Genomic DNA, 25,743 nt, shown 5'->3' on the forward strand with positions numbered 1-25,743 from the left:
AATGTTCTGTCAATTTCTGCTGTACAGCAAGGTGACCCAGTCATGCATATTCATGTATATACACACACACACACACACACACACACACACACATTCTTTTTCTCACATTAACTTCCATCATGTTCTATCACAAGTGGTTGGATATAGTTCCCTGTGCCAGTGTGGCTTTAAAATCTTTGGCTCAAACTGTGTGACCTTGGGCAAGATATTTAACCTCTTTTAGGTCTGTTTCATCTTCCATACTATTTGAATAATGATAATAGTCTCTACGTCACAGAGCACTTATGAAAGATAAACGAGATAATGCATATGATGTGCTTAGAGAGGGTCTGTTACACGACCAACTATAACGTGTTTGAAGAAAGTGCAAAACTAGTAACAACTGTTCGATGGATGAAAAGATGAATATTTAACACTGAAAGCTGGTAAGAAGAATGAATCACCTAATTCCAGCTGTTTATTTAGAAAGACGTGTGAAGAAGCAGAGAGACTGAAAGATCGTTAGAGGAGAACATCTTTTGGTGTGTGTATCACAATGCAGTTGAAACCCTTTCGAGGACCTCCCACGTTTCTGCCATAAACTCTTCTATTCCCTCCAGAACCAGCCCGATCAGGCTACAGAGGTCTTTATAACGAAAATATCACAAAACAAAGAACAAAAACCCAGGGAAACCAGTAAGAAAGGCTTTTTGCCATAGACGTTGATACCAAACCGGTGGAGGATCTTCATGCTTTGAAAATGAACCTATGGTACCGAATGGGGAGGGAGGACTGGGAGCCTGGAATGACACATGCACACCATGGGATGTGGAATGGATGGTCAGGGACGCTACTCGATGTTCTGTGATGACCTCTATGGGAGGGGAGATGTGTATACATATAACTGCGGTGCAGCAGAAATTAATACAACCTCGCAAATCAACTATACCGCAATAAAATTTTTTTTTTTTGTCTTTTTTCTATTTCTTTCGGCCGCTCCCGCGGCATATGGAGGTTCCCAGGCTAGGGGTCGAATCGGAGCTGTAGCCGCTGGCCTACGCCAGAGCCACAGCAACGCAGGATCCGAGCCACATCTGCAACCTACACCACAGCTCACGGCAACGCCGGATCATTAACCCACTAAGCAAGGGCAGGGACCGAACCCGCAACCTCATGGTTCCTAGTCGGATTCGTTAACCACTGCGCCACGACGGGAACTCCATATTTTTAAAAAATAAAGATGAATAAATCCCTGTATTTAAAAAAATAAAGGAATATAAAGCAATCCTGTTGTATATTTTGAGGAACTTTGGCGTGTTCCCTTTGCTGACATACTTGCATCAAAATTTTGGCAAACAGGCCTCACTCCTGGAAGTTAAATCACTCAGTAACCTTCTCTCCAAGTCAGCCTAGCTTGGTATATAAAGGCTGATTACACGTGGGCAGGTTTTGGCTATTTTCAAGGTACAAAGCTGGCTTATGCCATGGAGGAAAAGAAGTTACGTGACACCTACACCCCACTTCTGATAAGGCAACACGCACTGCACTGAATACTGCCAGGGCTCTTGTGGTCACTGTACCTGATTTCCATGCAGTCTGGTGAAATCGACTCCACACCCAGCCCCAGGGGTGGAGCTGGGGACCCAGGCCTAAGCCATCAGCATGTCTCATTTCCCCTGTCCTTTAGCCTTTGTAGATCATACGTGACCGAGTCAAAGACAATGAAATGCATCTTTTCACCACATCTTCTGGGGAAGGGACTGTCACTCATAACCCTTGACCAAAAACATAAGAGAATGAGTGGGTTAGCAGGGGCCCCTCTGGAACCCATAAAAGCCAAGGCTGGAGTCAACAGAATGGAAGACTGAACAAAGGAATAAAGTTTTTAAAAACTGGCAGGAGTCACTGATAAGCCCGAGCCTGGTTAATGGAGCTGTGTCTGTAGTTAGCATCCTCTTTTTCAGCTTCTGACTCAATAGGGTCCCTTCGTGATGAAGCCAGTTTGGGTTGGGTTTTCTGTAACCGCAACTAAATAATCCCAGCTGGCATTCATCAAAGCCACTCTTCCCAAACGGGAGCTCCACACTCTGATTCCAGCCAAAAGATAACTGGTTTCTCTAGAGAACTCACATGAGAATGAATCAGGGCACATTCAAGAGGGTAAGTACCTGCGTAATCAAATCTCTCCTTTGGGGACGCCTGTGGTTCACGTTGCTGTGTGGGCCAGGAAACTCCTATAAATTTCACCTGTTGACACATTTTCTTTGCAAGCATTTTGCCACTTCACGAGGAGGAGCCGGAAACAGAGGTGGAGAAGGGAAGGCGTGAGGCAAAATATGAATGATTGTGCAGGAAGCAATATAGCTGATGGCCTTTTAGCGGAGGGCTGGCGTGTGGGTACATGTGGTGTGAATTCATGGCAGAGGAACTAATCAGGCAACGTTATCTGATCTGGAACAACAAGAAAAAGAAAGAGTCTCCTTCATTTGGCCCTGGTTGGCAGGACCAAAAGCCCTTAGCAAGGCGACAGACCTTCGACACATCCAACCAGAAAACTTGAACGTCCAACTGTGCTGAAGTGGGGACTTGGGACCTGAGATATTTTCCAGGGACCAGATCTCATTTCCATTTTCATAATGAAGCTGGATTTTGGTTCTGTGAACACAGGACAGATTCTGGGTTGAAAACAAAAGTCGGACGTGCTGATGCTTGAATGTGAAGAAGAACGGAGTTTCTTAAGTTCTTCTGAGTAATAGAGGCTGGTCTTGAGCCTGGGGCTGAGGAGGCTGTGGGAGCAGAACCAGAGTCTGTGAGGTTATTTTTCCCATGAAAAGCAAAAGCCCAGGGCAATACTCTGAATAATCCAAGTGCAAAGCTGCTCCCCTGGGAGGCAACAGAGCTTTCAGGAGGCGGCCTGGCCCTGGTGACAGGGCTGGTTTCAAACTTACCTCCCTCTCTGCCTGGCTCCATTGGTCATGGCCAAGTTAGTTATCCTCTCTGACTCTGTTTCCTCATCTGTCAACATCAGTTAGGACCTCGAGAGAAGTAAATATGTTGACTTACATCAAGAGTCTAAGGCCCAGGAGTTCCCGTCTCGGCGCAGTGGTTAACGAATCCGACTAGGAACCATGAGGTTGCAGGTTCGGTCCCTGCCCTTGCTCAGTGGGTTAACGATCCGGCGTTGCCGTGAGCTGTGGTGTAGGTTGCAGACGCGGCTCGGATCCCGCGTTGCTGTGGCTCTGGCGTAGGCCGGTGGCTACAGCTCCGATTCAACCCCTAGCCTGGGAACCTCCATATGCCGCGGGAGCGGCCCAAGAAATAGCAACAACAACAACAACAACAACAACAAAAAAAGACAAAAGACAAAAAAAAAAAAAAAAAAAAAAGAGTCTAAGACCCAGTCTGTACACTATTGTATATGCAATGGCAGGATGGCGTGTAGCACAGGGAACTCTACCCAATACATGGGAAAAGAATCAAAAAATGAATGTGTACTCAGTGTATAACCGATTCACTTGTTATACAGCAGAAGTGACTACAACATTGTACATCAACTGTACTGCAATAAAACTTTAAAATAAAAAAAAAGAGTCTATGGCCCATTATAAGAACCCGAATAATTGGCACCCACATGATTTCACTTAATCTGGGAAGATTCAGCTCGAATACAAACAAGGCTGCAGGTACCAAGACAAGGAGAATTTCTCATTCAGCAGGTGAAGGAGGCAAGTTCAGTTTCATTTTGAGAAAAGCACCAGTTTGCTGCCAAATTTCTGCATTTTTCTGGCTTCTTTGAAGCTCAGCAAAATCTTGTCCCTAAACTGCTGAATCACTTTATAATTCCAGACTGGCTAGAGACAAACCTAAAACAAAAGGCTGTCATTGGGTCCGTTTCTCAAGAGCAAGAATTGTGTTTGATTCCTCTTTTTAAGACAGATGCATAGCACAGTGTCTTACTAGTTGTTCAAGGAATTTTTATTCTCTTATCTAGAAAAATGAATTCATCTTCAGGCCAGCCAACTTAAGCTTCTGTTGGAATTTAAACAAAGAAGTGAGGAGTTCCCGTTGTGGCACAGCCGAAATGAATCCGACTAGGAACCATGAGGCTGTGGGTTCAATCCCTGGCCTTGCTCAGTGGGTTAAGGATCCGGCGTTGCTGTGAGTTGTGGTATAGGTCACAGATGTGGCTCAGATCTGGCGTTGCTGTGGCTGCAGTGTAGGTGGGCAGCTGCAGCTCTGATTAGACCCCTAGCCTAGAAACCTCCATATGTCGCAGGTTCAGCCCTAAAAAGACAAAAATACAAAATAAATAAATAAACAAAGAAGTGAGGAAGGAAGGAAGAGTTTCTTAGTGTATTAGGAGAAGAGCTAAGTTGTTAAGGGCTAACAGAGACCCCAAAATTCAGTGGTTTAAAAGCAAACAGAGGTTTCTTTCTCCACCACGCAACAGTGTAAAGGAGAGTGAGCCCACAGTGCAGGTCATTCTGATCCCCAGGCACTGTTCTCAGCAGCATGATCAAAGCTGAGCATTGGCTTGAGAACATGAAAGAGAGTCCAGAGAAACACACACATAACTTTAAGGACTGAACCCGGAAGGAGCACACTTCACTTCTACTCACATTCCATGAGTAAGGGCTCAGTCACGTGGCCATACCCAGCCACAAGAGTGGCTGCAGAATGGGTACACATCCATTGTTAAAAGGATTAAAGACAAGTCACAAGATATTTGCAAGGCATAATTTTGATAAAGGTCTTGCATCATGAATATATAGACTTTCAACCCCCACTAATGAGAAAACCAACACCTGAAAGACATGGAACAAGAGATTTGAACAGGTGCTAATGCATACAGACAGATGGCAAATAAGCACATGCAAACTTGCTCAATGTCATTAGTCATTAGGAACGTGCACGATACCCCAAAACATCTTTGTGTTGGATGCCTAAAATGGCAAAGATAGATGTCAGCAATTGTCAGTGAAGATGTGGAGGAACTAGAACTCTCATACATTGCTAACGTAGGAATCTAAAACGGTACAATCAAGTGGGGACAGCTTGTCAGTTTCTTGGAAAGTTAAATATATACCTACTGTATGATCCACTCTTTCTATTTCTAGATAGTTACCCATCAAAAAATAAAGCATGGGTCATACACAAACTTATATATGAATGTTGACTGCAACTTTATTTGTAATATCCCAAACCTGGAAACCGCCAAATGTCCAGCAAAAATTGAATAGATAAACACATTGCATAATACATATCTGATGAAATACCACTCATCAATAAAAATGAACTCATGTAATACACAAACAGCATAGATGAACCTCAGAATAACTACACTGAGTGAAAGAAGCCAAACTAAAAAGACTATATATAGTAGGATTCTATTTAGGTAAAATTCTAGAAGATGCAAACTGATATATTGTAACAAAAAGCAGATTTGTGGTTGCCTGGGGAAGAGAGGCTAAGGCAGAGAGGGACAGAGATGGGGGAATTACAAAGGGATACAAGGGGGAGTTCCCTCTGTGGCTCAGTGGTAACAAACCTAACTGGTATCCATGAGGACACAGGTTTGATCCCTGGCCTCGTTCAGTGGGTTAAGGATCCAGTGTCGCCATAAGCTTCGGTATAGGTCACAGATGGGGATTGGGATCCTGTGTCACTGTGGCTGTGGTGTAGGCCAGCGGCTGCAGCTTCAATTTGCCACCTACCATGGGAACTTTCATATGCCTCGGGCGTGATCATAAAAAATAAAAATGAAAAATAAAATAAACAAAGGGATACAAGGACACTTTGGGGGGTCATGGATATCGTCTCTATCTTGATTGTGATGATGCTTTCATGTGTGTAGACATATGACAAAATTAGTAACTTGTACACTTTTAAGATGTGCACTTTTTTTTTTTTTTTTTCTATTTTAGGGCCTTTTGCAGGGCATGTGGAAATTCCCAGGCTGGGGTCAAAGTGGAGCTGCAGCTGCAAGCCTACGCCACAGCCACAGCAACGCAGGATATGAGCCACATTTGAAACCTACAATACAACTCACAACAACACTGGAACCTTAACCCCCTGAGTGGGGCCAGGGACCAAACCTGCATCCTTATGGATACCAGTCAGGTTTTTAACCCGATGAGCCACCACGGGAACTCCCAGGGTGTGCACTTTTATTGTGTGTCAATTCTACCTCAATTTAAAAAAATATATATGCCTTTTTTTTTTTAACACAGATAATGAGAACAGAATTTGGTTATCAGTCAGAAGTATCCTCCACATTTAGTTTCTTTTTGTTATTTTACTGTCAAGTGATGGGATAAGCACCAACCAAGTCCACCTCTGGTCTTGACTCTGCGGTGGTCACACTCTATCTTGTCCATGAAAATCCCCCACCCACTACCAGTCCACAGTGCCAGTGACTTTGCACCCACGCCTGCCAGACCACACCTCTCCCAGGGCAGCCTACAGGCACCAGAACCCATTCCAATTCAGCCCACTGGACGCGTTTCTACCTGGGTCGAGGCTGACCTGGCCAACTGGGTCATTTTGCTTGCCCTGACATTTTCAACAGAGTGAGAAAAGTGACTGTATCTGCATCCCATTGAAACTCACCTAAAGCCTTTCCCCATGGGGGTTCCCATTGTGGCTCAGCTGTAATGAACCCGACTAGTATCCATGAGGACATGGGTTCGATTCCTGGCCTTGCTCAGTGGGTTAAGGATCCATCGTTATCACGGACTGTGGTGTAATTTGCAGATGTGGCTCCACCTCGCATTGCTTGACTGGCAGCTGCAGCTCCAATTCAACCCCTAGACTGGAAACTTCCATAAGCTTCAGGTGCAGCCCTAAAATGCAAAACCCAAAACAAAAAACCTTTCCCCAGAATTCCAGTTAGCATCCACAGGACTTTTTCTCCCAACACTCTTCAAAAAGACATCCTCAAGTCTAAGCCCTCTTGTAACCACCATGCTCCCTCCCACCAGCACAGCACATTCATGTTGGCGATGCTTTGGAATCTGCCTTGGGTGAAAGGCTCAAGTATATGGAGACATCATGAAAGACTTCTAGAGGGCTTGGGCAGGATTATTCTAAGATTTTTATCCATCCACTTCAAGCAATTTCTTCTGTTGATCTTTAGGATTACTATGGAAACAGTCAGGGCTTTTGCTGATTTATCCGGAATATCATCCTGGCGGGTGTATAGTTGTGTGGTATCGTCAACGTAAAGGTTTTTCTCTCTGGCTGGCTCCAACTGGGATACCAGAGCTAAGTAAGGAATAAGCCTATGTAAGAATGTGAAGATTTAAGGATTATAATCGATTCTCATAAACCTAGGTTGGGAGAGCGGTGGGGGAAGTAATTTTCATCTTCTTCCCTCTTGTACTGAGGCTTCACCTGGAAAACAGAATATACCACCTACCCTCCTTTGAGAGGAGGTGTGTGTGTGTGTGTGTGTGTGTGTGTGTGTGTGTGAAGTATGCTAGGGTTAGCTGGGCTTGATCACCAGAAACGGTGCTGCCTGGAGCAGAGAGCCACTGATAAACCAAGCCAAAAACTCGAGAGAAGAGATGGAGCATAGAAAATGCCGGAGGTGAGCTGAGTTGAATTCCACTGGACAATGGGATGGGGGCGGTCCTGTTGACTGAAGGCCTTCCCTCTTGGGTTCTTGGGGCAGAATTAGCAAAAAACACACTGCAGAAAAGCCTTTTCTGCAGCCAGAATTCTTAGTAGGCAGTCATGTGGGGGTAATTGTGCCTTTGTCTGGCTCCCACTCCCTCCTCGCCCTCAGACCCTCAGATTTCTGCCTGAATGGAAAGAACTCTCACCGCAGTTGGGTCTTCAGGAGATGTGGGGGTGGGGAGGAGAGGCGCTCCCCTCCCAGAGGCCCCACCACCCTGACAAAGGCCCGGCGGTTACCTTTCTGCGCGTGGAGACAGGCAGGCAGGAGGCTGGTAGTGATGGATTGCTCGTCCCTCGGATGTCAGGCTCTGTGGTGGCTGATTTCTCCTTCAGTATCTGCCATCACCCTACAGCGTCCGTGAGAGGGGAATTATTAACCCCATCTTCACAGAATGAGGGACCGAGGGAAATAATTTACAGAATAATTTAACCTCAGGAGGTAAACAAGGTGCCAAAATGTCACAGCTACTAGGTTGTGGGCTGCAGACTTTTTCCCACATCTCCCCGAGGGTGGGGTTGACTCACCAGTGCGGGTAAGGAAGCTGGGGTGGACACGAGGCTCCCTGTCCTGAAGGAGTCACTGCTACAGGGTTTGCAGGTCTGGGGGCGGGGGGCGGTGTGGGAGAGCAAGGGAGGGAGGGAGAGAGAGAGAGAGAGAGGTCTTGATCCTGTTTCAGACATTGAAACATCTTGGTGTGCAGCATCATTTTCAGATGACTTACAGGAAAATAGCGTCAGGTCGATTTCTTTTGCTATAGACTCTTTTTTTTTTCTAAGATGTTATTATAGACTAAGATTTTAAGATGTTGAATTCCAATCTAGAAGCCAATGAGATGAGCAAAACTCAGTAGCAAACAAAGGAAATGAATTTAATACCCTCTCTTGAAGCCCGCCCCAACAAGTACGCCATGTACTTGGGAGTGAGAGTCTGGCCACAGCCCAGAGTCAAAAGCCTCTTGACTGTGGCCACAGAAGGCAGAAACTCTTACTGCAGGTTCACCCTGGCACGCAGCTAAGCTACCCCCCTACACACCTCCTTGCAGGGAGGTGTGGCCTTGGTCCAGCATCACTCCCGCTCTGGTCAGTGGAAAGTGTGCAGAGCTGATCCTCGCCAGTCACAGGGCTGGATCACAAATCACATGGGACCCTCTGTGTTCTTTTCTCTTCCAGTGACTGGAATGAGTGGACCTGGGAACTGTCTTGAGAGCCACACACTGAACTGGTGGAGCCAGTGATGAGGAAAGCCATGCCTTCCAACCACACCGTGGAGGAGAGCCGCCTGGCCGGAATGTCAGCCTTGAACTTTCCCGTGACGTAAACTTGTGGCACATGAGGCAGTTACAATGGGGGGATTTTTCTGTTACAGCAGCTGGCACTCCCTTCACCCACACACTAGAGCCTGGGTTTGCTCACCTTCCCAGGATCAGGAATGGGGACCTAAAAGCACCAGAGCTGGGAGAATAAAAACCACTCTTCCAGGGGGAAAAAAAAGGCCCATATACTTCTGAGCCTCAGAACTTCCCCTTCCTGCACTCTGTGTCCCAACCACAGGAAGTGTGCAAAGGATTTGGACAACATCTTCTTTATCTGGTTTAGAAAGCAGAATCCAATTATCGCACCAAGAATATATGTATTATACATACATATATATATATATACACACACACTGCATTGGAGTGCAAAGCTATAAGGTAAAACATTCTTTTTCAGATCAATTATGGGAGAAGGCCAAAGGAAATTAGCATAAAGGGTGAATGATAGGGCTTTTAGGTAGTTTTATTGCAGTAAATAAAACATAGGATGAACAGCCGCTGCCTCCACATATCCTCAAAAATCTGCCTTTGTGAATCCAGACAATTTATGTGGACCTGGCACCCACTGTTTGGGTGCACTGTGACGTTTTTAAAGTGCTCAAGGGTGTTTAAAACAGTTTTTCTCTTGAACGCTTTAAATTCGCCCTTCCTGCAAATGTGTTTAGTCTGGTTAATGTGCACTATCTATAATTATCTGAGCAACAAGTAAATCTCATTTCAGCATCTGTCAAATGCTACAACTTCCAAATGGGTGGCACCGCGTTTAATGAGGTTTGCTGAGTCCGTCTCCTTCACACTCTGTGATACAATTGGAAGGAAGTATACAACTGGAAGGAAGGTTCAGGGTTGGTGTTAAAAGTAAGTCGTCTTCAGCACAAAAGGAATCTGAAATAGGAGCGAGCAAGGAGGCAATGATTTAAATGCATGGGATTGAGAGCAAGACCTTTGGTGCACAAATACCGCAGGGCTCTGTGAAGTCCTAACCTCAGCATAGGTAACCAGGGATTACCACTGGAGCATCATCTGCCTGGCTGGGGTGCAGGGAGATGACCAGGGCCCTTCCAAGTCTGACTCATGCATCCACCCAAGCAGGGAAGAGCACAGAGAGGAGCTGAACTGCCTGTCTGCACACAGACCTGGAAGAAGTGTGAAAACATGGAGCGGGACTCTGGAGCTCCCTGCGTCTTGGGCTCTGCTCTGGTGTCTTTCAGATGCTGCAGTGTTTGTGTGTGTGTGGCTGGCCCTTTGAAAACAGCTCCAAGCCAGAGAAACCTCATCCAGCAGAATTAGTCAGTTTGTTTTAGCAACTGCTTGCAGTGCCCTGGTCTCTCATGACTTCATCTGCATTCCCCAGATGCTGGCCCGTCACCCTCAAGCCCATGGCAGTTCCCCTTGGTGGCTTTCGTCATCTTCCAGGGAACTCCCCGTCCCCAGCCCCGCTGACCCGCAGGATGCCACCTCCTGGGTCACCCAATGGCCACCTCCTGGGACACGGGTGGAACCTGATGCCCTCACCCGGCTTCTCTGGTTGCAACCCTACCTGCCCCAGATCTCCAAGCTGCGTCAGAGGCTGTGGCAGGATGAGGTGGGGAGGTGACCCTGTCTGGTCCTGCCCAGGCTGGCCTCCGTCGTGCAACTCCAGGCAGCTAAGAATAGTCCCAAATCCAGGGGTTGCTTAGTCAGGTTTATCTAGAGAGCTGGCCCACGAGGACGGCCAGCATCTGTGACCAGCGGCTCAGAGACCCACCTGGTTAGCCTCTGCCCTGCAGGCAAGTCCACCGCGTGGCCTTTTGAACCCTTGGCCGCATTGTCAGGACAGAGACCCCCCCCCCTACCCCCCACCACCGGACACAAGGGACAGAGGCTGACTTCAAGGAGTTTAAACTGGTTTGCTGGCTGGGAAGTGACATTGGGTCCAAGGGGCAGGGGCTTTGGGCAGAGCCGGATCCGATCCAAATCCTCCTGTCAGGATCTGTCTGACTCCGCCTCAGAAGGAGTGAGTTACCCGACAGGCAGGATGTCTGCTGGAGCCCGGGACCTGCACCCCAACACTTAGCAACCCCAGGGATGGGCCAGTCTGTCCTGACAGCTCCAGGAGAAAAGGGCCAGAAAGCCATCCAACCGGCCAGTCTGGGCTAGGTGCTCTGCTCTGAACCAGTCACTAAGGCCAAGGGAAGGGACCATCTCACACACTTCCTCTTTTTATTTTAAGTAATTTTTTTAACTTATTCATTGCGTTTATCTTTTATTTATTTATTTATTTATTTGCGTAAATAAATAACACCCATCTGCTCCGCCAAGCACCGGTCTAAGCAGCAGTTTCTCCCCGTGTGTTCAGTGCTGTGACCCCAGCGCCTCAGGCTCCTATGAGGCACTGATTGGATGAATGAATGAAATGGAGCAACTTTTCAATCCCTTAGTCTGGCTTCCACTAGGGTGTGGTGGCCTCCCATCCCCCACCTGTCTTAGCCCCTGGGTCTCCCTCAGGGACCAGGGGGCAGCACAGAGTCACGACCCAGACAGAGGCAAGATGGTAATATCAGACCGGGAAAGGTGAGGCCAGGAGTTCCTATCATGGCTCAGAGGAAACGAATCTGACTAGCATCCATGAGGATGCATGTTCAATCCTTGGTCCCCCTCAGTGGGTTAAGGATCCAGTGTTGCCATGAGCTGTGGTGTAGGTCACAGATGCAGCTTGGACCCCGCATTGCTGTGGCTGTGGTGTAGGCCAGTGGCTACAACTCTGATTTGACCCCTAACCTGGGAAATTCCATATGCTGCAGGTGCTGTCCTAAAAAGCAAAAAAAAAAAAAAAAAAAAAAAAAGAGAGAGAGAGAGAGAGAAAGAGAAAGAAAGATGGGTGAAAGTGTTGGTGGGTGACATTCCACTCATGCAATGGGCCCTGTGATGGCTGGCTGGCAGGGCCAGGCAGGGTCTGTGTGGCCTCAGTCCTTGTGGGGCTGGCACAGGGCAGATGCCAGGGCCAAGCAGGAGAAACACAGGGATAGAGCACAGGAGACCCACTGAGGCAAAAAGTGTCAAAGCGCAGCACCCAGTGAGCTCAGCCAGGGACAGGCCAGCCAGCGTCCTCTGCAGCCAGGGTGACAGATGTCCGCTCTCTGAGATTCCAGGCTTCTCCGAAGGCCAGAGCCTTCTCTTACCTTGAGGGCTCAGCAATTCCTCTCTCGCATTTGACAGATTGCTTCTCTTCAGGCAAGACCTCAATTACCTGTTCCAGCAACCCCCTGAGGCAGGCCTGCCACCAACCTGGAGGAGGCCCCATCTTCCTGCCTCCACTGCACCCAAAGCAGTTATTTCAGCATTACAGAATTTAAAGGTAGGCATTCACGTTGTGGCTCAGTGGGTTAAGAACCCAACTAGTATTTGTGAGGATGTGAGTTCAAGCCCTTGCCTCATTCAATGAGTTAAGGATCCGGCATTGCCCTGAGATGTGGTGTGGGTCACAGCTGCAGCTCCCATTCGACTCCTAGCCTGAGAACTTTCATAGGCAATGGGTGTGGCCCTAAAAAAAAAAAAAGAAAAGAATTTAAAGGTACCTCGGAGACCCTCCAAGCCCAAGGGCTTCATTTTATTAGTGGGAAACCTGCAGCGGCAATGGCAGTGCAGCCTGGGTGTGCCCAGCCAGGGCTCTTTCCAAAGACCATCCTAGCGAAGGTGCTTCCACTTCCAAACCGAGCTGGGGACCTGGCTGACGAACCTGTGAATCAGGAGCTTGGGCTTATCAGACACAACCTAGAATAGATTTACAAGGAGATCCCACTGAATAGCATTGAGAACTATGTCTAGACACTCATGTTGCAACAGAAGAAATGGTGGGGGAAAACTGTAATTGTAATGTATACATGTAAGGATAACCTGACCCCCTTGCTGTACAGTGGGAAAATAAAATTAAAAAAAAAAAAAAAAAAAAAAGAAGCTCTTGAATGTTCAAGGAATTCCCCACCTACCCGGTGAACTACTAGGAAGCAAATTGGCCTGTTGACTCCGCCCTCTCCCCTCCCCCTGCTGCCCCCGCCTCCCGCGCTGGGATGGGGTGGGGTCGCTTCTTAGATGGGCACCTGGGCTGCTCGCCCTCTAAGCTCATTATCTGACTGGCTCAGACTTTCCCAGGGGTGGCAGGGAAAAAGAAAAGTAATTAAGTGTTTTGCTTAAATGGCCTCTGCAGTTGACAGAAAGGCTGAGCAGGGATGCAGCAGATTCACCTTCTGGAGTCTCTCCCTGCATCGTCCCAGGCTCTGCAGGCACCAAGGGCGAGGGAGGCGACCGACTGATGGTGGCGCGGTGGGGCAGACCAAAGGCGGCGGCCCTCCCCAGCCTAATCCCTAAAGTGGATCATCTGCAGGCAGATGATGGAGGAGAAGGAAATTAATCCAAGCACCCTGCCTTCACCCCGGCTGGCCTTCTCCCCTCCAGGCACGGAAAGTGTCTCATTTGTGCACTGGTGTGCCCTTGTCGCATTCACGTGCGAAAGGCCGATGAGAACCTGGGTTTTTCTCCTGCCTCACAGGCCCCTCTCTGGGACCAGCATACTGTGTCCGGGACCAATCAGCGGTGATGTCTAATGTCCCTTTTCTACCAGGAGCAGTCACTGTTGCTTAGAGAATGCAGTATTTGGGGAGAAATGATCTTGCCATGAGGAGCTCTTGGAGGCTGAGGGATGGGATGGGGGAGACACAGGCAAAGCACAAGGACACAACCCCCTTAGACTCCGAGGATGAAGACAGGTCAACAATCTCTTGCAGTGAGCAAAACATGCCTTTGCCAATAAAGAGGAAGTTGGATGCGGAAGGGGCTCATTATAGAAACCCCAAGGAAGAAAGGAGGGACTGAATGCAGTAAGAAAAGAAAAAAGAAAAGAAAAGAATGGACAGTTCCTGTCGTGGCGCAGCAGAAACAAATCCGACTAGGAACCATGAGGACGCAGGTTCAATCCCAGGCCCTGCTCAGTGGGTTAAGGATCTGGCATTGCCGTGAGCTGTGGTGTAGCTCACAGACTTGGCGCGGATCCCATGTTCCTGTGGCTGTGGTGTAGGCCAGCGGCTACAGCTCTGATTTGATCCCTAGCCTGGGAACCTCCATATGCTGCAAGTACAGCCCTCAAAAGACAAAAGACAAAAAAGGAAAAAAAAAAAAAGGAAGAAAAAAGAAAAAACAAGAAAGGGAATTTCTGGAGTTGGGATAGGGCTGTAAGGAGCATCTTAAATCAGACCCCGAAGAGTTAAGTCCAAGCTCAGCTCACAGCACCTGCTGATAAGGGCACATTCAGCATTATTGTGTTAAAGATAATAGCAGACTTATTGCAACAGAGCACTCCGCAGACATTAGTGCCCACACAATGTCACCTGTCTGTGAATTCAGCAGAATTTGCTCACAGAATAATACAGTCTGGCCATTGTTACAGCTTAGAACTCCACATCCATTAATAGGGACAGTATCTCTGGCACCTCCATGCAACACTCAGTCCCCAAAAATGGCTCATTATGGGATGTGGCCTCAGAGCCAGTAATGGCAGTCATTATGACAATATGCATTAATATCAAAGGAGCCGTAATTATTTTTACATTTTTCCCAGTATCATCAGTGATTCTCTAAATTGTGGACTACTTTTGGTGTGATCATGTGTCCTTATAAGAACCATATGCAAAATATCATTGCAAGCTGTTAAAAATTACAAAAGGTACACCTGTAGAAGGTTTATTAGCTACCATTTTGTTCCAGATTGAACCTGATGGCAAAGTGATTTTGCTATCATTTAGTGATATTTAACCCAAATCAAATCAATCAAGGGCTTCAGAATTTATTATTGGAATGAACATACTGGAGGCAAAAATCTCTCCTCTTCTCTGTACGGGGTTGGGATGGCTTAAGCTGGTCACCAAAACTGGAGGAAAGGAGGGAAATTGATATACCTAGGAAAACTCAGGGGGGAAGAAAAATGACTTTGCCAGATTTATGTTCATTGCTACAGAAATTCCTAATCTTACCCACATCCAGTTCTCTCCTCCTATTCTAGGTGATGTCCCAAATCCTCACCTAGATATGACGATGGGCTGAGTTACAGAAGAGTCTCTGACACCTTGTACCCTATCTCTTTCCTTTCTACAATGTTTTTGTGAAAATTCAGCAAGCTGTATATCTCAGTGTGTTTTTCTGTGCATGCATTATGCTCCCATTAAAAAGAGTAAAAATAAGAGACGGTCTTGAATAAATCATGTCCTCTAAGGGGCCCTTCAGCTCTAACAATTCTGCCTTCCAGCAGCTTCATTCACCAGCGTTCTTATATCTGTTCCTGGCGTAGTAAAGAGAATGCCTGCTCCTCGTGCTCAAGGACTAAACGAGGGAGAGGATCATCGGAGCCTCAGTCAGAGATTCAGACGTTCAGGATTGGCCGAGGGAGTGTCTCACGGGAAAAGCCGGTACAGAGGGAGGAGGTAAAGCATGGCAGGGAGAGAAAGGAGCTGAGCAAGGCTGTTGTCTCGCACAGTCCAGTCTCCGCAGGAGGTGGGGGGAGCTCTAGGCACCAACAGAACTGTGGGTTTACCCTGCAAGCTTGATTCAAAAGATATTGCCTTTTATACCCTTTTATCCGTCGGTCATTGCCTATGGGCCCCCAACGTGGAGGGCAGTGCAGGTTTTATGACAAGGCCATTCCCATCAGCTGACAGAAATGATATGGAGAAGCAGCCACCTCTGGGAACCAGGATTTCTAAAACTGTGGGGATGGACAACACAGATTCCCCAGGTCAGTGGTGACAATGGACAGGATGCTGGGCAAAGCCACGCCTACTTCCCAGAGCCATGTTTTGACCTTCGCCTAAAGCCTCATCCACACAGAGTTTCACCTTCGTGCTGGTGACTCTGCTGTTATGTTAAAAGGCTTTCCCACTATTGTGTCAACTTCTGAATGGTAAAGTAGGGGGTAGAATCAGTGATCTCATGGTCATGTGCCCTCAGCCACACCCCCTTTGCCATAAAGTGAGTCTTTGGTCTAAGGAGATGTTTGTTGTGTATGATCCCATGTTGTAGACACTCCACGAGCCTGTGGATGGTCTAATGACAAAGGTCTTGTGGGCAGAAAGGACCCCATGTCCGGGATAAGCATCAGCCCCAGTGAGCGTGAATCCCCACCCTGCCCAAGACTGGAAGGAGCCTTGGGGATAGACGTGTCCCCACTGCCTTTCCGGTCTGCTCAAGGAGCTCAGCTTTGTGACTTCCAGCAGCACAGTAGCCAATCAGCCTGGGTGAGAGGGAGTCCATGCTTTGGGGCCCATGCAGGGCCTCCATCCCCACCTTCACAATGGCTCCATTCATGAGCCCATTGCTCACGCACTGAGGAAGCTAAGGGCAGAGACTAACATCAGCTGGCCAAGCCATCCTCTCTGTTTGGTTGTTTAGCTCTTCTCCTTATCACCGCCCTGAGCAAGCATCCTTGTTAGGGACTCCCAGGGGCCCCAAGCCCTCAGACAGGGCTGGGTTGTGTGCAGCCTGGAGAAGAAAGGTGCTCATCTGAGATGCTGCAGTTCCAAAGTCCGTGGCAAAGCATGTCAATAGCCATGGTTTTATGCTCAATTCATAAACCAAAACTGAGCTGCTGGAATGCTAGAAACTCAAGTCACTGAACAACCAGAAACACAGCCAGAACGGATTTGGAAAAGGAGCGCTGGAAAGAGTTCACCAGAACGTGCCTTTGTGTCCTCACCTGAGAGTCTTTTCCCTGCCTGGCTGCCTCTCATCCTCAGGCCTCAACACAAATGTCGCTTTGTCAGGAAGCCCCCACCACCAGGTCACCTGTCAGTGCCCTCTCAGTGCATCTGCTCTCTTCCCTCCCAGCACTGATTGTAAGGAATCATTAAACGCTGATCGGTTATGTTCACAGGTTTAGCACCTGCCTCCCCAGGTGACTGAAGGCTCTAGGCCAGCCTGAGGGTTCGCCCTGGATGCCAACACACGGCCCCCAGCACCTGGCACCCTATTATAGATAGTGAATGTTTGTCAAAGGAGCAAATGAGTTCCCTTTAGGAAATTGGCATTTCATTACCTGTTGCCATAAAGCAGTTGGTTTGCTACCAGATTTTGAAGAGATCATCATTAGTATCAAAATATTAAGTGTTTACATACACTCAGCTCAGAGCAGCCTTATTCCTAATAACTGAAGGATGGAAGCAACCCACGTGTCCATCAACAGGAGTGGATAAACGGGTGTGGTACAGACACTTGATGGGACGTTATTCAACCATAAAAGGGAAGGACATTCTGGCACATGCTGCACCACGAAGAACCTTAAAGACATTCTGTAAAGGGAAATAATCACAGAGACAAATACTATAACATTCTACTTAGCGTGAGGCCCTTAGAGGAGCTAAATTCCTAGAGACAAGAAGTAAACTGGTGATTACCAGGGGTCGGGCGAGGGAGAAATGGAGCTTTAGTGTTCAAGAGGTATGGAGTTCCAGTTTGGGAAAGATGAAAATGTTCTGGAGATGGGTGGTGAGGATGGTTACACAAAAAGATGAATGTACTTAATGCCACCCAACTGCACCCTTGAAAATGGTTACGGGAGTTCCCATCATGGCTCAGTGGTTAATGAATCTGACTAGGAACCATGAGGTTGTAGGTTCGATCCCTGGCCTCGTTCAGTGGGTTAAGGATCTGGCGTTGCTGTGGCTCTGGCGTAGGCCAGTGGCTACATCTCTGATAAGACCCCTAGCCTGGGAACCTCCATATGCCACGGCTGTGGCCCTAAAAAGACAAAAGAAAAATTTATGATGGTAAGTTTTACATTACAGGTATTTTACCACAATATAAAAAAATATTAAGTGTAACACCCAAATGCATGCTTGGGTGTCACAGCAGCACAGGTCAGATTTTGTATACATGTTAACAAATACCAAAAATATCAGTCAGCTATTGAAGGCAGTTTTCTATGCTGGCTGTGATGTCCAAGGCATTTCCACATCTCCCCTTTTCTTGTCGGAGGGGCCCAGTGTCTCGCTATGTGTCAGACACATGGCAGGAGCTGAGAAATATTCATTGTATGGCGGGCTGCAGGCCTGCCTGGATGCAGGTATAGACAGACAAGTGGGTGCATTAATAAAAGGATGTCCATGGGAAAAGAAGCCGTTCAAGACAAAGATTCAAAAAAATCATGGTCATCATTTTAACTTTTTTGTTGTTGTTTTTTAGGGCCGCACACTCAGCATATGAAAGTTGCCAGACTAGGGGGTCAAATCCAAGCGACGACTGCCGGCCTACACCCCAGCCACAGCCACACCGGATCCTTAATCCACTGAGCAAGGCCGGGGATCAAACCCGCATCTTCATGGATACTAGTCAGGTTCAAAAACCGCTGCGCCACCAGGGGAACTCCCTTAACATGTCAAAGTTGGCCATTTTTATTTGTCTTCAGAGCAAATGACTAGAAAGTGACAGCCTATCTCATGAGCCAAAAGTCCCACTAGCTCTTCCTCTTAAACAAAAAGATAGGAAAGAAGGGAGGTGGGGGGGAGGGGAAGGGATGAGAAAGGAAAGAAACTTCCAGTTCAGCTTCTTAAGATTTAAAAGCAGAGTCCTGTTCAACTCTTTGGTCCATTTTAAGGCGCCCATTTGAGCCCAACCATCTCAGAGTGGAGCTTCTGCATCTTCTCCGTGGGAGTCTGAGTCTTGCCACACAAAGTCTCCGGTTTCCCAGGATGTGGCCCCTGCTGCTGCCGGGAGCCCGGCCCGAGGCCCCACGGCCCCCAGGCCTCACTCAGCCTTCCTGGAACAAAGGACCACTTCCCTCGCCACTCCACAGTGTCCGGGAGGCTGCATTGTTCTCGGATCCCCATTCTGGAGTTCCAGAAGACCTCATTTCCTCCAGCCAGTCTTTCTCCTTCCAAGGCAAGTGGGGGACAAAACCAGCCCCTTCATCCTCCTGGGCTCAGATTCATCATGGGCTCAGATTCTTCATCGCCTCAGGGACCTCGCAAAAGGCCCAAGATGCTACATCACTGCAGGACCCAACCTCCCAGAGATGCGGGGGTGGGGAGCGGGGAGGGGCTGTGGGGGCGGGAATAAGGAGGGCGGAGCCTTATGGGAAAGTCAGAGAAGGTCCAGGACAACTAGGTTTAGAGTTTGATCCCTGGCCTTCCTCAGTGGGTTAAGGATCCGGCATTGCTGTGAGCTGTGGTGTAGGTTACAGATTCGGCCTTATGGAGAAAGTCAGAGAAGGTCCAGGACAACTGGGTTTCGGGTTCGATCCCTGGCCTTCCTCAGTGGGTTAAGGATCCGGCATTGCCGTGAGCTGTGGTGTAGGTCGAAGACGCGGCTCGGATCTCCTGTTGCTGTGGCTGTGGCTTAGGTCAGCAGGTACAACTCCGATTTGACTCCTAGCCTGGGAACCTGCATATGCTGCTGGTGCGGCCCTAAAAAGACACCCATAAAAAAATCATCAGGCGCACCCAAAAAGTGTCATTGAATTAGCCTTTATTCCAATAAATGTTTTTACCGTGGAGGTCAAGTTAAATCAGTTCATACATAATATAGTATTTATGAATAGTAATTTTAAGAGAAAAAGAAAAGAATATAATGGGGGGAGGGCCTGTGTTTTCTAGCTCTCTACTGTCCTTGAGAAGTAATTGATCATCATTGTTGGGGTGTCTGCCTGGTCTTTATTCTTCAAACAAAGTCTGAGGGAGGTTGCTGAGCCTGAGGGAAATGGTGTTCGTGTTGCTCTCAGACACCTGCACCTCTGTGCTTGTATTAAAAATTACACTGACCAGACCTTCCTTTTTCCCCTCTCGGAATTCTGGCCACCCCGACAGTGCAGACCAGCTCTCAGGAACATGAGACAGGTCAGAACCCCGGGCTATGGCACGTCTGTTTTTCAGGATCAAATTCAAAGTGCTGGCCAGCTCTCTCCTGGCGGTGAGGCTGAGAAATCTTAAAATTACTCTTTGGTGTCTTGCCCTTATTTTATCAGTCAACTTTATAAAGAATAAAACAAAAAGCATAGAACTTCAGACTGGAAAATGCAAACAATGGAAGGAAATGACGGAGACACTGATTTTTTGAGCTCTCAGGAACAGTGAAGCTTTGGTGAAGGAAGAGTTTCAGAGCCCCCCCCCCCCGCCCACCCACATAATCATCCTAGTGAGTCAGGGTAGGAAAGCTCCAGATCTCCAAAAACGAAAACACTTAAGACTAAGAATTTCAGAAGGGAGTTCCCACTACGGCTCAGCGGGTTAAGAACCCTGCTAGTATCCATGAGGTTTGGGGTTCAATCCTTGGTCCCACACAGTGGGTTAAGGATCCAGCATTGCCACAAGCCACAGTGTAGATAGCAGATGCAGCTCAGATCTGGTGTTGCTCCAAATCGACCCCTAGCCTGGAAACTTCCATATGTCAAAGGTGCAGCCCTAAAGAAAAAAAAAAAAAAAAAAAACAATTTCAGGAGGGGTTTTTTTGGGTTTTTTGGTTTTTTGCTTGATGCAATTTGCATCCTTAAAATTTCAACCTTAAAAATAAATTTCAGGGAGTTCCTGCCATGGCACAGCGAAAATGAATCCAACAAAGAACCCTGAGGATTTGGGTTCAATCCCTGGCTTTGCTCAATAAGTTAAGGATCCTATGTTGCTGTGGCTGTGGTGTAGGCTGGCAGCTGTAGCTCCAGTTCAACCCCTAGTCTGAGAACCTCCATATGCCATGGGTGTGGCCCTAAAAAGCAAAAATAAATAAATACATTTTTTTAAATAAATAAATTTCAGGAGTTCACATTGTGGTGCTGCAGAAATGAATCCAACTAAGAACCATGAAGTTGTGGGTTCAATCCCTGGCCTCGATCAGTAGGTTAAGGATCTAGCGTTGCCGTGAGCTGTGGTGTAGGTCGCAGACGTGGCTCAGATCTGATATTGCTATTGCTGTGGTGTAGGCCAACAGCTGCAGCTCCAGTTGGACCCCTAGCCTGGGAATCTCCATATTCTCAGGTATACGGGAATATACCCTACACGGCCCTAAAAAGCAAAATAAATAAATTAATTAATTAATTAATTTCAGGGTATTCAAAAAATCAGAAACTAACTTTTTTAAACATACATTTTCTCAAAAAGCTATATGTACTCCCATGTTCATTGAAGTTTTATTTCCAACAGCCAAGATACGGAAGCAACCTAAGTATTCATCAATCAATGAATGAATAAAAAGCATATGGTATATACACACAGTGGAATATTATTCAGCCATAAAAAGAATGAAATCTTGCCGTTTGCAACAATATGAATGGACCTTTAGGGCATTATGTTAAGTGACGTAAGTCAGAAGAGAAAGACACGTACTGTACAATCACAATTATATGTAGGGTCTTCAAACAAACGAACGCACAAGCTCATAGATACAGAAAACAGACTGGTGGTTGCCAGAGGTGGGCAGTGGGGACTGCCAGAAATAGCTAAAGGTACAAACTTGCAGTTATAAAATAAATTAGCCATGAAGATATAAGGTACAACTGATGATTATAGTTAATAATATTATACTGTAAATTTGAAAGTGGCTAAGAGACCAGACCTTAAAAGTTTTTATCACAAGAAAAGAATATTCTATAACCACTTATGATGACAGATATTAACTAGACTTGCAACGGTGATTATTGTGCAGTATATGCAAATATTGAATCCTCTTTTTTTTTGTCTTTTTTTTTTTTTTTGTCATTTCTAGGGCCACTTCTGCAGCATATGGAGCTAGGGGTCTAATCAGAGCTGTAGCCGCCTGCCTACACCACAGCCACAGCAATGTGGGATCCGAGCCGCATCTGCAACCTACACCACAGCTCATGGCAACACTGGATCCTTAAGCGACTGAGCAAGGCCAGGGATCGAACCCGCAACCTCCTGGTTCCTAGTCGGATTCGTTAACCACTGAGCCACGACAGGAACTCCTTGAATCGTTATTTTGTATACCTGAAACTACCATAATGTTGAATGTCAATTATACTTTAATAAAATAATAAATTATTGTTAACTCTGAAAAAATACATATACACATTTTCCAATAATGTGCTCCACGCATATCTTCAACTTCCATACTCCTTTCTTGACAAAGTATCTTTAAACTTAAAGCTTTAGGTCTGATCATGCATGTGGAAAAGTAGATGCTATTGTCTAAAACATCTGGAAACTCAGGTCAGATTGTGTTTTTATTGTGTGTTTATCAGACGTATCCTGAGTTGGGGACTTCCCGTATTTCTTTCTTTTTTCAAGACCTCTGCTTCTTTTTTGCAGCCACTGTATCGGTTTTCCCTCAGGAAGCACTGAACACAGCTTCCACAGAGAACAACTGCAGATAAAATAAAGTCACACTGAACACTTTACTCAAAGTTGTACCCAAATGGGGGGTTCCCGCTGGGGCTCAATGTTAACAGGCCCAGTTAGTATCCATGAGGATCCTGGCCTTGCTCAGTGGGTTAAGGATCTGGCATTGCCGTGAGCTGTGGTGTAGGTCGCAGATGCAGCTCGGATCTGGTGATGCTGTGGCTGTGGTATAGGTGGTATTCGACCCCTAGGCTGGGAAGTTCTGTATGCCGCAGGTGCAGCCCTGAAAAGACAAAAATAAAAAGCTGTACCTGAGCAGCAACAGCGTGGCTGTGGACCCACATTAGATGTCTCAAAGGAAGCACAGCTCAGAGGACTTGGACAACTTCCTAGAAGGACTCTCGGGTGCCCGAGTGTGGGAAGGTCGTTCCTGGGTTCTCAACCCCGTGGTAAGAGCTGCTGGTTTCTCAGGCCTTGAGCTGTGGATCTGGTGAAACCCAATGTGACCTTGGCTCTGATCTCTCCCTTTGAACCTGGGAATGACCGAGAAGACCTGAGGAGAGGACCAGCCGGGGAGCAGATGAAGAACTGCGTCTCCATCTCTCCATCTGTCAGGCAACAGCGAGACGTGAGGTTCCTGGGGTCTTGCTGTCCCCCCTGAGTTTCCACACCAGTCTACCTCGCCTAGCCACATAAAGGTCATTTGCACTATGACTGAGGTCACCTGTCAAGGTCGTTCCAGCCCTGACTCTTTCACCAGCCTGTGGGAGTGCCTTGCTGGAGCAGCAGCCTGGGGTGCAGCCCCTCCCCCACAAGGCAGAAGTGACACCCCAGTTTCATCTGACCTTTTCAGCCAGAAAACTTCGCCTCCCCTGGGGACAGGGGTTTCCCTCCCACCCAGCCAGCCATCAGTGGGAGGGGGGTCCGCTCTGGAAACGGCCCTGTGTTCTCTTCCAGGACTCGCCCCTTTCTGAGGCGTGTCCTCCAACTTTCTCTCACCTGGTCAAACCCAGGTCCCCCAGTGAGAGAGAAAGGACAGAGCTTTTCTGTTGCACAAGGCAGACATTGGGAGAATCCCTCATCCTGTTTGAAGGTCCTGGGCCACTGCTCTGGCTCTTCGGCTCCCCGCTATCCCCTGAACAGGGTGTCCTTCCCACCTCTCCATGTTGACCCGCCCTGGGCCATGTGACGACAGCAGGCGGCATGCAAACGGCGGCTTGGGGACTGGCTTGCTCTCCTTCACATCTGCCATCATCATGGGAAGGACAGGCCAGCGCTGGCCTGCTGTCCCCAGAGGAGGATGGAAGACACCATAGCCAGCACCCTTTCCAGATGGAGCTCAGGCCGTCAGACTTAAGAGCTAAGAGGGGGCTGCAGTCTTCAGCACTTGAGTTTGGGGAAACTTCATTCCATGGTACTTCAAGGTGACAGTTGACAAATACATCCTATTGCAGTCTCCCCGTGGGGATGGCCCTGATTCGCGCACTGCAGTTGGGCTTAAAGATAGAGGAGGCCTTAGAGCCAGAAGCCACACGGAAGAAGGAACAATGGTCTTTCCCTCATTCTCAGCCCTTCCTCTGTGCGCTCCTCTCCCCAGAGCTCACATACCAGATTCATAACTGGAGGAGGTGCTTCTATAGAGGGCAGCAACCCCCGCCCCCCTGTTTCCTTCCTTCATTGTCATGTTTTCCTTTATAGCCCAAAGGACCCCCCAAGAACCAACTGGTTATTGACTTCTGCTCACAGTCATTAGCGCCTTGGTCAGCACCGTTTATCTACTGGGCAGCATCACATGCGTTAACCGCAGACAGTGACAGGAAGTTACTTTAGAAGGAGACTCAGACACACAAAGGCTGTGGAGGAGACCTAGCAAGACCTAGGGAAGCGGCAGCTGCTCACTGGGCTCCTGCTTCCACCTAGTCTGAGAGAATAGAGCAGTAGTTGCTCGGATAATGATAACAGGGGCAGGGAGGTTTTAGCACATGACTAAGCCCCCTGCCTGTTCTGTCACCCTGATGTCCTTGCTGTCCCCAGTCAGTGTCCCTCCTATCAGGACAGAAGCAGATCTTCCCCACAGCACAGTTTCATCATCCTGGATGCTGCCCGCCCTCCCTCAGCCCAGGCTCTGCTTTCTGGACCAGCTCTTGATGGCTGGGCTGCACACCTGCTCCCCACACCCCACTCCTAATATATAATGTCTCAGACCCAATTTGAAGGTCAAGTGTCTTTGCCTGAAAGCTAAAACCTTCCACCGCGGCATTGCCCCCTGATTTTATCTTGTTTCATTTCCTCAAATCCTTCACCCCAATCCAGAAGACTTCAGCTTTCTATCCGCTCTGTCATAAAATCTTAATTTTGTACCTTTCTTTCCATGGTTTCCTTTCATTCAGAACAATGCCCATCAGTGTTTTCTTGCTTTAGCTCCTTCTGAAACCCACCTGTCCTACAAAGGGTTTCATCAGGAAAAGTCTTGATCCCCTCATCCCCGTTCTGCACTGAAATATTGATGCCCCTCATGCTGCTAGACTACAAGTTCCTCAATAGCCAGGAACTTTGCAATTGGTTTGGTTCTCTCTGCTGTGCGGTCCTATGTTCATTTACTACCCCAAACGGAGAATAATAAGAGAGTAACGATGTGAAACCCAAAGGCAGAAAATGATTTTTCTTAATGGGCACAAAGAGAAACAGACATTGTGAATGACTCTGGTGCCTTTGCAAGGACCACAGAAGTTTCCCTTTGAGCATCTGGCTCTGGATGAACCTAGTATAGGATGGATGGATCAGGAGGTGGGGGGACCCAGGAGGGGGTGGCCCCTGGGTGAGGAGGGCTCATCCATGGAAAGATGGCACCGGAAGCCCACAATAAGGGCCAGGCAAACCCCATGGATTTGTCCCAATGTCAGGCAGCATGCCGAGGAGCGTGTCAGGAGAGGCAAAGCAACTGTGCCTCTTCCCTCCTCCCCAGTGACCTCCTGCCCACTGGCCACCCTCTCCCAGCCCAGCTCCACCCCAGGGCTGCCATTCCATCCAGTCCTGTTCTCCTCAAAGAGTTTTCTTTCCTTCCTCTCACCAACATCCCTTCCTATTCAGTGGAATAGCTACAGTTTACCAAGTTGCTCAGAACCTTCAGGACTTGGAGCTAATGTATTCTGGAGCTGAAATAAACTATCTCACTTAGTCCTTGCAACCGGATCCTTAACCCACTGAGCAATGCCGGGGATTGAACCCACATCCTCATGGATACTAGTTGGGTTCGTTACCGATGAGCCGCAACAGGAACGCCAGTTGCTTCCTTTTACAAAGGAAGAAAGAAAAGCCCAGGAATTCATAGCTTTCCCAAAGATTTGGACCCAGCAGCCTGACTCCCAAACTTACATCTTTCTACTGCCCTGGACCCCTCTTCCACGGTAGCCGACCTCTCAACGTCCTTGGGCAGAGGCAGCTCAGGAATATGTGGGTTTTCAGGTCGT

General features: G+C 47.7%; 1 long non-coding RNA gene across 1 annotated transcript; it reads right to left on the reverse strand.

Annotated features, from left to right (window-relative positions):
* On the reverse strand, positions 1,217–3,073 carry LOC110260459. The gene is made up of 3 exons (XR_002343771.1): positions 2,928–3,073; positions 2,148–2,765; positions 1,217–1,754 (listed from the first exon to the last, which is right to left on the reverse strand). It is a non-coding gene; the product is annotated as an uncharacterized LOC110260459 (long non-coding RNA).

The sequence above is a fragment of the Sus scrofa genome, chromosome 4, assembly GCF_000003025.6.
Source record: "Sus scrofa isolate TJ Tabasco breed Duroc chromosome 4, Sscrofa11.1, whole genome shotgun sequence".
Taxonomy (NCBI): Eukaryota; Metazoa; Chordata; class Mammalia; order Artiodactyla; family Suidae; genus Sus; species Sus scrofa.